Genomic DNA, 12,053 nt, shown 5'->3' on the forward strand with positions numbered 1-12,053 from the left:
TTAACTAAAATGAATTTTAAGTTAATGATTTGTTTGATTGCAATCGTACAACCGATTATTTTTCTAATTTTTCGTATTGATCCGTCATAAAATCTAGATTACTTCGTTGTAAAATAAAATATTTGTACTACAATTATGATATTTTTGTATAAAAAATCGTTGAAACTTATATACTTGATCGTAATAATACGTGAGAAATAGTGAAAAAAAATTAATAAATAAAAAAGGTGGAAATTCATTTTTGAAAAAATTAAAATATGAAAAAATTTTTTATTTCAGTCATTAATTTTTTTTTGTATCGTACTGATGAAATATTTCCTTTTTAATGAAAAACTGTAACCAAGATTATGAATTATGAAAATTAATTTTTTAAAAAATAATCCCTAAGTGGTAATAATAATAAATATTTTTTTTTAAATTGTTGAAAAAATATAAAGATACAGCTATATCTCTAAATAAAGTTGTAATTTTCTAGGAAGACGTAAAAATATTTGGCTAATTTTTTCTTTTTTATTGAAGAAATACTGAAGAGTAAGGACTATAAAAAAATTAAAATTTTTACATTTTTAATGCAATGGGTGGAAAACTTCCAAAGTGGATTTAAATTTAAAATGAATTAAATATTTTTTTTTAATTAATTTTTTTTACCACAGACCGTTGGAATAGAAAACAAGGTGCATTGTGGTTTAAAAATAACATTGTTGTTGAAAAAAAAAATGCAAAAGACTCTCATTAACGCATTTTTCGAAGCAAGTGTAGGTAAAAATATAAGTAATGTATTTTTTTTTGGGGGAAGGGTATGTGTATTAATAAAATGTTTTTATAATATGCGAAACACCCCTACCCCCTTTTCCAATCATCGTAAAAATTTAACACTTTCATTCCCCCCAAAGGTAGTCGGGCGACCACGTGGAAATTGCAAAGAGGCAGGTATTTGGGATGCGGTTTTGAGCCGGGCCTCTACCGGAGCGTAACAGTGATCCCAATTCACCGGTTCTAAATTTCCAACAGTTGCCCATCTGCTGTCTGTGGAAGGACCTTTACAGCCTCGCGATGGAAGCATGGCAGCAACAATGGTACGCCACAACAAAGGGAAGGTACTTGTATAGATTTATACAAGATCTAGGGGGATGGTATGCCTCTCCTTCGTTTTTAAGGACAATGGAAGACCGAGTTTACTACAACCGTGTAAATTTAAGCCAATATTTGTTTCTATTCCGCCTGGCAGCTGATGAGGTGTGCATCTGCGGAGTGGTCCAGTCGAACGAACACATGATGTTCAACGACCCAGTTCTTAGGGGGGCCAGAACTCAGGACACCCTGAAACTTAGAGGTCAAGGAAAAAATTGGCCGCTCACAAGCGGCGAGTCAGTGTGGCGAGAGCCGCATTGTCGGACCGTGTGGGAGTTTCTCGATGCGGTTGCTTTGATAGATATGGCTGGCAACCAGCCAGATTAAGGGTCCAAGCGCTTTAATGGTGACAGGCACCTTCTGACATTCAACGGCCTAAGCGTGGCAGCGAATTACTGTTTTTGAGAAGATAAATTTAATTATTGATAGTCATTTATGTTTTATAAGTTGAAGGGTGCGCCTACCCATTCTAGTGATATATGACAAGTGGGCGGTGGGACACACAAGCGAGTGGTGTATGGTACCACGTTTTTTCCGCTCACACTTTTAGGTTAGCTCTAGGAGCTTGTTAGGACCGTGGTCGTTGAACTCTTTCGAGGACCAGTAGCCGTTTGTGGCATATGTAATTTGGTCTTATGCTTTTAAGCGATCGAATGGGTTGGTGGCGGGAGAAATGCCAAGCAAACCAATTAAACCAACCCCCAAAGGAAGTGCCTACCTACGGAGTTTCAAAAACATTTTTCCCGTTTGGTCAACGCGTCCAGAGTTGTAAGACAATGTACAGGCCAACGTACATATGTCCGTCTTACAAAAACAAAAGTTTTGGGTTTCGCAGTGTTGAAGCGAACAAATTTTTCACAAATTATTTACAATTTAAATTTTTTTTTTTTTTTTAATATCTGCTATCATAAAAATTAAGATTTTTACATTTTAAATACAATTTAATTAATTTAAATTATTAATTTCTTACTTTAAAAATTTGTTATCTCAGACCGTTAGAGTAGGATGGGCAAACGATTTTTTAGTGCTAAAGTACCCCAGTAATGATTGAAATTTGTTTTCGGTTAAAAACATCCTCATCCCCTTTATTTAAATTTTGTAAAGATTTAATATATTCTTTTCTTTCCAAAAGAAGTACCGGTCTACCAAGTTTGAAGAAAATCGGTCCACGAGATCCAGAGTTATAAAACCAATAAAAGACACCATACGTGACAAAAAACGATTTTTAAACTTGAGAGCATAAGTTTTTTCGCAGATTATTTACAATTTACTTATATATATATATATATATATATATATATATATATAGTTTTTTTTAAATACATAATTGAAGTATAAAACCCACTTATTAACAATTTTTTTTTCTAGCGCTTTCGGAAACGAATTCCGTCTTCAGGAACATAATTTTTTTTATATTAATCTTAATAAAATTAAAACTTCGTTGTCATAAGTAAAATTGTTATATAAAATATATAATAGTGGTCGTCATGTGTTTAAAATTGCATCGACTTAGTGTCCTGTCATTATGAATGTCTCCACCGGGCAAACATTCCATTCCATTGTCATAACACATTAACGACTACTGTGTTATATATTGTATACATTTTACATAACAATTTTACTTTTGACAACGGAGTTTTAGTTTTATTAAGAACAATATAAAAAAAATTAAGTTCCTGAAGATGAAATTCGTTTCCGAAAGCGCATAAACGTATAAAAAAAAATTGTTGGTAAATAGGTTTTATATTTTATTTATTGTATAATCATACCAACGGGCTATGTTTGATAAAATTGTATACTTTTTTGTTTAATTTTCTTTTAAATGTCTTCTTAAGTCATAAAACTAAAAAAATACCATTAATTAGATATTATTTTTGACCTATTTTTATTCTTTTCCGTTGTGGTTACAGCAGTATATATTGCTAGAGCCGGGGAAGTAAATCAGAAGCTATGGAAAGTGTTATTACAAGATGTTCCAAATTAAATGAAAATAATTTAGTTTATTAATACGTAATTAATGGATTTTAATAGAAAATTTAATTTATTTCAGAATTTACTAGCTGGCTGCTAAGTACATTACAACCACCTTCTTTCTAGTGTTATAACTAATAAATAACCAGATGTAGTTTTAATATAGGATACATTTTTTAAATAAATAATTTGATAAATTTTCTTCAAAATTTACTCGCTGGCTGCTAATTACATCACAATCACCTTCTACAATTATAACTAATAAATAATAAAACTTGTCGTAAAAAATTTAATTATAAATATTTTAAATTCAAATATACATAAAACTCCATATAAAGTTATTCGTTATACTACGGGTAATTTTGTATTTAACAATTTAACACTACTTGTTATTGAACGATTAATTAAGGCAGTTTGTAAACAAAGTTATGATTATCAAAGTACTCAATTAAGTTAGAAACTAAGTTGTAATAACAAACATTAATTTAATCTGTTAAATACCATGTACTCGTACACAAATTATTATTATTACAATATTCCATTTTCATCTGATTAGTTTCATATACCAGGACAAAAAATTATATACAACTAGTAAACTAACATTTAAAAGAAAAAAATCATTTATTAACACCACATGACTTCCTTGTACTCCCACTAAATTACATATACCCATTTTTGTTGCACTTCATTTAAACTTATTTCATTTGAAAGTGAGATACGATCCTCCAATTTTTTAATAATAGTGGACAGTTATACAATCGCTAAAATATTAGTTTTTATATTTTTTTATTTATTTTTTTGTCTTCAGTCATTTAACTGGTTTGATGCAGCTCTCCAAGATTCCCTATCTAGTGCTAGTCGTTTCATTTCAGTATACCCTCTACATCCTACATCTCTAACAATTTGTTTTACATATTCCAAACGTGGCCTGCCTACACAATTTTTTCCTTCTACCTGTCCTTCCGATATTAAAGCGACTATTCCAGGATGCCTTAGTATGTGGCCTATAAGTCTATCTCGTCTTTTAACTATATTTTTCCAAACGCTTCTTTCTTCATCTATTTGCCGCAATACCTCTTCATTTGTCACTTTATCCACCCATCTGATTTTTAACATTCTCATATAGCACCGCATTTCAAAAGCTTCTAATCTTTTCTTCTCAGATACTCCGATCGTCCAAGTTTCACTTCCATATAAAGCGACACTCCAAACATATACTTTCAAAAATCTTTTCCTGACATTTAAATTAATTTTTGATGTAAACAAATTATATTTCTTACTGAAGGCTCGTTTCGCTTGTGCTAGTCGGCATTTTATATCGCTCCTGCTTCGTCCATCTTTAGTAATTCTACTTCCCAAATAACAAAATTCTTCTTCCTCCATAATCTTTTCTCCTCCTATTTTCACATTCAGCGGTCCATCTTTGTTATTTCTATTATATATCATTACTTTTGTTTTGTTCTTGTTTATTTTCACTCGATAGTTCTTGCGTAGGACTTCATCTATGCCGTTCATTGTTTCTACTGAATCCTATTTACTCTCGGCTAGAATTACTATATAATCAGCAAATCGTAGCATCTTTATCTTTTCACCTTGTACTGTTACTCCGAATCTAAATTTTTCTTTAACATCATTAACTGCTAATTCCATGTAAAGATTAAAAAGTAACGGAGATAGGGAACATCCTTGTCGGACTCCCTTTCTTATTACGGCTTCTTCCTTTAGTTTTTATTAACTTCAAATATTTATACAATTATTAATTCAACAATTTTACCTGAAATATTTAGGTTAGAGTAAAAGTTCCTTTCTTACTCTTTAAATAAATTAAGTCTTATATCTACCACCACGTTTTTTTAAAAATTATTATGATGTAACCATCAGCAAAATGAAAACAAAAACGAAACAGGAGAAGGTTACTGAATTTTATAGCGATATTTATTATCGAGTAGACTGAAACAAATGCATACATAAAAATAATACGATTCTAAATAATAATTTTCAATTAATATTCAATAATCAGATTTTTCACCAAATCTGATATGGACACCACATGACTTCCTTGTACGCCTATTAAATTACATCTGCACATTTTTTTAAAATGAAACGTGTATAAAATTTTATTTCACTAATAACTTCTGATTTATTTTCATATTCTTTTATTTATTGCTCTTATTGAAATTTTATTTATTATATATTTTTTTAATGATTAGTAGTTAATCTTTGGTTAACTACTGATTAACTATTAGTAGTTAATATTGATTAATAAATCAATATATTTAAATTTAAAAAAAGTTAGAAATGAAGTCGGATTCGAACCGATGTGCCTTCCCCTTGTAAGATCCAAATATTTCATTAATTAAAACTTTATTTGGCTATAACTCTGGAACCAATGAAAGTAAATACTACTTATGATATATCGTTGAAAAGCTCTCAATGAGGGCTTGTTACTGCAATTGCAGAAAAAGCCCAAAGTCCATATTCGCGATAACAATATTTCCTTTACTTTGTATTAAAAAGTAAAAATGCGTAGGTTAAAATACGAGATAAATTGAAAATATATTACTACATACACAAAATCTTTATTAAAATTTGTTTAAGAAATTTTGAATATTTGTATTTATATTTAAATGATTCGGTAATTTATTTAAAATGACAACAGAATCATAATAAGGCCTTTTCTGTATATTGAGTTATACGAAAACGGTTTCTTTGTGTGGTTTGAATGCTATTGATATTTTTATTTTTTATTTTTTGGTGAAAAAGTAATTATTTTTATTATCAAAGATTGCACATTCATAAATAAAAATAGTCGATTTCCGTGGCGGAGTGGTAGAGCCTCGGCCTTTTATCAGGAGGTCATGGGTTCGAATCCCGGTCAAACATAGCAGTTTTGATACGCTACAAATATCCATTTCATTGAACCAAATCTGTTTCGGTTCCGCCTGACAGCCGATGAGCTGTGCGTCTGCAAGGAGGTCCAGTCAAATGAATAACTGATATTTGCCTGCCCTGCTCACGGATGGGGGGCATAGACCGGGCCACCCTGGAACTTAGCGGTGAAGGGGAAAATTAGCCACTCACAAGCGGCGGGTCAAAGTGTCGAGAGCCGCATTGTCGGACCGTGTGGGAGTTTTTTGATGCGGGTTGCTTTGTTCAACCGACATCAGTAGTTTGCTTAAGAAAATGACTGACTCCTACTGCACTGCTGTGGGAAACTAACCTAGAGATATATGGCTGACCATCAGCCAGTTAAGACTCCAAGCGCTTTATTGTGGTGGACTAGTACTTGCTGGCATTCAGCGACCGAGGCGTAGCAGCGAATTGCTGTCTAGACGAAGTAAATTTTAATTTATAGATGTCATATATATATTATGGATGTTTTATATTTTCGTAGTTGACGGGGTGTACCTACCCATTTTAGTAAATATATGACAAGTGAGCGGTTGGGACAAGTAAGCCGTGATGTATGGCACCGCGCTTAGTCCGCTCACGCTGTTAGGTAAGCTTTAGGAGCTATTTAGGGTACTGCTCGTTCAGTATTAGGGTATTTAGGGTAACTGTTTCGAGGCTCAGTACCCGTTTGTGGCACAGACATTCGGTTTTATGATTTAGGGCGACCGAAGGGGGGGGGGGAGAAATGTCAAGCAAATCAAACCATTTTATAGCGAAAAATGACCAGAGCAGTCTATGCCCTCTCTGAAAAAAAATACAAGGATAAGTTAACATATTTACTTTTTTAAATATATTTATATACGATGGGAGCCAGATCTGACATTCAATTTTTGTATCTTAAAAATCGTTTTAACATTTTGAGGGAGCCTCAAAAGATAAATTTTGTTTGACATCAGTATGTATGTAGATATATCAATCATAGCAAGCTTAGGATTTTATTATGGTGCTACAAATCAAAACGGTACGGTTTGATTTTGTTACAAACAAGATCAATTTGTTCATCCCACGAGAACGTGTCGTCTAATAAACCATCCAGAAGTTTCGCTCTGTGACAGAAATTTTAGAGTTATCACTAATTGGATATCTAACCACGGGATTACCAAATGTTTACTTCTACCGAAGAAGCACAATAGAACGATTTTATTCACGTTTAAAATTAGATGGTTATAATCCATCCAATGAATAATTTTTGAGCTATTTTATAATTATCAATTCGTTTTAAATAATGTTATCTCTTTCTTTTAAATTAATATTTCAGGAATTTTATCGCTAGTTTTATGTTCTACAAATAAGTTCTTAAAAGCGGTATATTAGTAATTTCCCTTGGGGTAATATTTCAGTTAAAGCTTTGTTTTACAATTAATTGTTTTAGCTAGGCGTAAATAATTTTGTTAGGTTTCATTTAATTTTAAAAAAATTTTCTATGTTTGTAGGTGATGTGGTAAAAAAAATATGACTATACAAGTTACCATTTAATTTCTAAAATTATTGTTTTTTTTCCCATCATAAAAAAGATTTCGAAAATATTTATATATTCAAATTATTATACATATTTTTCGTATAACCCAACGATAATTAATTCAGTTTGATTTAACTTGAGTTTTGAAGGTAGATTACTATGTTATTTATCTTCGGATCGATAAAACATAGCTATTTTACTACCCTTGGATCATTAGATTAGAATAGGACGTGTTTTAATTAGTGGCGTACTACAAATCAAGCCTGCAGACACCATACTAGTACGGGAAGAAACGTTTAAAGTAATTGGTTCTCCTCTTCAAAATTTATATCTTTGGTTCAATTGGTCAAGTAGGGGCTTACTTACTATATAGTGCACCTCTTTATTTCACCTAACAGCACACAATTTTAACTACTGAAATTTGTTAAATGCAGTTTTTATAAATTAAAAAAAAATTGATGTGGATACCACATGATTTCTTGACGCCTATTAAATTTCATATACTCATTTTTTTTTTAAAACGAAAAGTACATAAAATTTTATTTCATTAATAAATTCTGATATATTTTCATATATTTTTTTTATTGTTATTATTGAATTATTATTTATCGTAAGTTTATTTTTTTAATCAGAGGTTAATAATTATTAATAAATCAATATATTTAAATTAAAAAAAAAGTTTTAAAAAAGGAGATGAAGTCGGGTTCAAACCGAAATGTGCCTTCCCCTTGCAAGATCCAAATAATTCATTAATTAAAATTTTATTTGGCTATAACTCTGGAACCGATGAAAATAAGTACCGCTATATATCGTTGAAAAACTCTCAATGAGGGCTTATTATTGTAGTTAAGAAAAAGTATAAAATCAAATGGATTTTTGGGCTCTTTTTGACACTTTTGGTCCAGTTGATTGTAATCAAAAGGGGAGGTGCATAACTAGATGTTACAATAGTACTAAATTCAAAAATTTCAACATCCTACGGCTAATCGTTTTTGAGTTGTGCGAAACACATACGTACGTACAGACGCCACACCGAAACTAGTTAAAATATTTTCACGTATGGTCAAAATGGATATTTCTGTTGACATCTGAAAACTGGAATTTTTCGCAATCACAATACTTCCTTTATTTTGTACAAGGAGTTAGAAATAAAAGGTTCCTCCTTTTAGTATCTTATCAGATGCGGTACACAGTAACAATGGGAAGTCGCCAAGAGAACTGCGTTAGCGTAAAAGGGAAGCCTCTGAGGTTATTAATAAAGGAAACGGAGAGAACAAGAAAAGGGGAAAACATTTGTTATATATAGTAATTCAAAAGTGTTTAAAAACTAAAAAAATACATTGGTATAATCATATTTTTAAATTATCATTGTAATTTAAGTAATAAGTAAATATATATTTAAAAATATAACTTTACGTAGGAATAAAATGAATCACCTAGGTAACACTTTATATTATTGCAGTAGTAATGAAATTGAAAGATTGAAATACGAGCTGGATTTCACTCCGGTTACTGATAATAATGTCCAAAACAGACAAATGGTAGAGTTCAGTTGATTTTTTTCCCCTACCTCCCGGAACCACGCCCCCCATTAACCATGAACACGGTCACGGGCTCCATCACGGTTGCCTCCATCACCCAGCAACCGAGACTCGGTCTTTTGTGCTTCGCCTCTAACAGGGATACCCCCCGGGACGGCCCCGTCGGGACACAGTCTTTTAGCTAAGGGGCTCGAGAGTCCGCGTACTTTATCACCACCGTCCACTCGTGTAAGCACGGGCAAACGGCAGTTCTGTACGGAGCTGTCCCTCACTTCCTCGCTTCATATATTTCATTTGCAGTATTCCCGACACAAACCCCGTACAGTGTCGAAGTCCACCTAACTTCGTAACATCGTTTCAACGATGGTCCCCACCTTGAGATGCCCAGTTACGGCAGTACAGTCGCGGCGTTCCTCGTCCCACCTCCGGCACTGGAATATCACGTGTTCCGGCGTGTCTAACTCTCGAAAGTAGTGGCAGAAGGGGTCTTCAGCTCTTCTTCGTTCACACAGGTATGAACGAAAAACCCCATGGCCGGACAGGAATTGTGTCAGCCAGAATTCTAGTTCGCCAAACTTCCTCTCGGCCCACGGCTCATTGTGCGCGATCAAAAAAAAAAAGGGAGGTGCGCATCCACCTCCCTTTCGTGGATGCATCCAACCTGGCTTGCCAATCGCGGTAGACAGTTTTGTTAGCACTGTTCTTAGACACATCCTGATAAATTTGCGCACGAGCCGCCACCAGCTGTAGTGGCGGCATCCCAGTCACCACCAGCACCGCCTCAGTCGAGACAGAGGCGTATGCCGACGCCACTTTAAGAGCCATACGGCGCTGTACTCCTTCCAACAGTCTTCTGTTACTCTCTGTCGCCATAGCTTTCTTCCACACTGGCGCACCATAAAGAAGAATTGAGTTCGCGACATGCGCGTACAGCTTCCTCTTCGAGGTAGGAGGCCCTCCAACGTTCGATAGTAACTTAACCAAGTTGTTGACAGTCTGTCCAGCTTTCTCACTCGCCGCCTGGACGTGACCGCCTATGTTCCAAGATATTTGGCGACCTCTTGTGATCGGACCATCGCTCTCTCCATCGAAATCGGGAAGGCATCAGTCGCCACCTTTCCGCCAAAGTTCAGTTGTTATGTTTTAAAAACGGTACATAAATATTTTGGAAGTAATTACTTTTAAGTGAAAAGAAATTAAAAAATAAAATAGAAACACCACGTTTTGCACCATTTTCTTAGGATTATTCGTTAATAAATTTCATAAACAAAGAAAAATCACTAAAAATCATAGAGAACAAAATACTATTTTCTAAATCAGTCCATTTTCTGACTGCTGCCATCCATGTTATAAGGTAAACAAAAAACAATTAGATTACATTATATACATTTTCCAACATAACCTAATTTTAGCTTACAACATTAAGCCTAACGGTATTGAAGGGTCATTATATAAAACAATTTATTAAATTCTTCTAAGTTGCCATTTAATTATCGACCACTTCACTGACACCGTAAAACCTTTTTCCTCCGATCTATTTATTTAAGTTTGGAAACGGATAAAAATCACAGCGGGCAAATCTGAGTCGGGAGCTTGCGGTGACAATTCGAAACTGATCGCGTTGCTTAAAACGAATTTGCTGTTCTGATAGATTTTCTTGATTTTGATAGCTTAGCCGTTACAATAAACTGGCGTAATTATCGTGGTTGATAGTTTTACTTTTTTTTAAATAGTTAAGAATTACATCCTTTACATCCCAAGGTGGCCATAACCTTCCTGAAAGAAAATATTGATTTTTCCTTTCTTTGGCATCGGTTCGTCTGTTGGTTTCCAATGTTCTCACTGTAGTTTTGTCTGAAGTGTGTATGATGAACCCGGGTTTCGTCGATGGTTATAAATCGTCGTAAAATTCTACTTAAATTTTGCTTGAAATGTTCCGAAATCTGGGCTAAAATATTCATTTGAACAATTTTTTTGTCAGAATGTAACTTTTCTTTCTTTTTCCTGTTTGTTCTCCGGTAATTACCGTTTAGCTAATACTTCAAAGGATGATTGAAAATGATATATAAATGTAGTGTAGTACAGCCTCAGTTCGACCATTCCTGTGATGTGTGGTTAATTGAAACCCGGTTGAGTTTCAAAGAACACCGGTATCCACGATCTAGTATTCAAATCCGTGTAAAAATAACTGACTTTACTAGGACTTGAACGCTGTAACTCTCGACTTTCAAATCAGCTGATTTGGGAAGACGCGTTCAACACTAGACCAACCCGGTTGGTTGCCAGAATGTAACTGAATGCGGGATTCATTACGCGCGCACAAATTCTTCAAATCAAAGATGTTTATTATATTGTTTTCAGCGTAAAACCTACTCATTGGTTTTTTTTGTAGACGTGATATTTTACTGCTGAATTGTTATTTTGTTAGTGCTGTAATGTACGGCTAACTCAATCTCTTTGGACAAATTAATACTGAAAAAAAATGTTAAAAGATTCTTAAATAAAATTAAAGGACTAATAAATTATTTATGTAATTATAAACTTTTGCTGCTTTTGTCAACTTTAATTATAGCTCCCATATAATTCATTCGTAAATAACTCCGATTCAGACGGCATCAAATGAAAACATCAAAACATATAATTTGTACGCGTAACTTTCGAGAAAGTCAATTACAACGCCATGAAGTTTGTTTAAAACAGAGTATATCTTAAAGAGAATTGAGTATATCTCATCTGTTTCTATTTAACTTTGAATTTACGTGAAATTAAAATGCAGATTCATCAAGTTAACTACGTATAGCTTGATTTTTTTATTCGAGTAGCTGTTTTCCCCTTAAAAAAAGTACTTTCTTATGATCGCACAACTTAAGTTTTCTTTCTTTTTTCAAAATCATTGAGAGCCACTTCTTTAGCGGATTATCGAATACAAATTTGATAATCCGAAAACGGCTGATAAAGAATGTTGCTAATAATAATGCCACATGTAGGTTATTATTTGT

Source organism: Lycorma delicatula, chromosome 3 (assembly GCF_047948215.1).
Source record: "Lycorma delicatula isolate Av1 chromosome 3, ASM4794821v1, whole genome shotgun sequence".
Classification (NCBI taxonomy): Eukaryota; Metazoa; Arthropoda; class Insecta; order Hemiptera; family Fulgoridae; genus Lycorma; species Lycorma delicatula.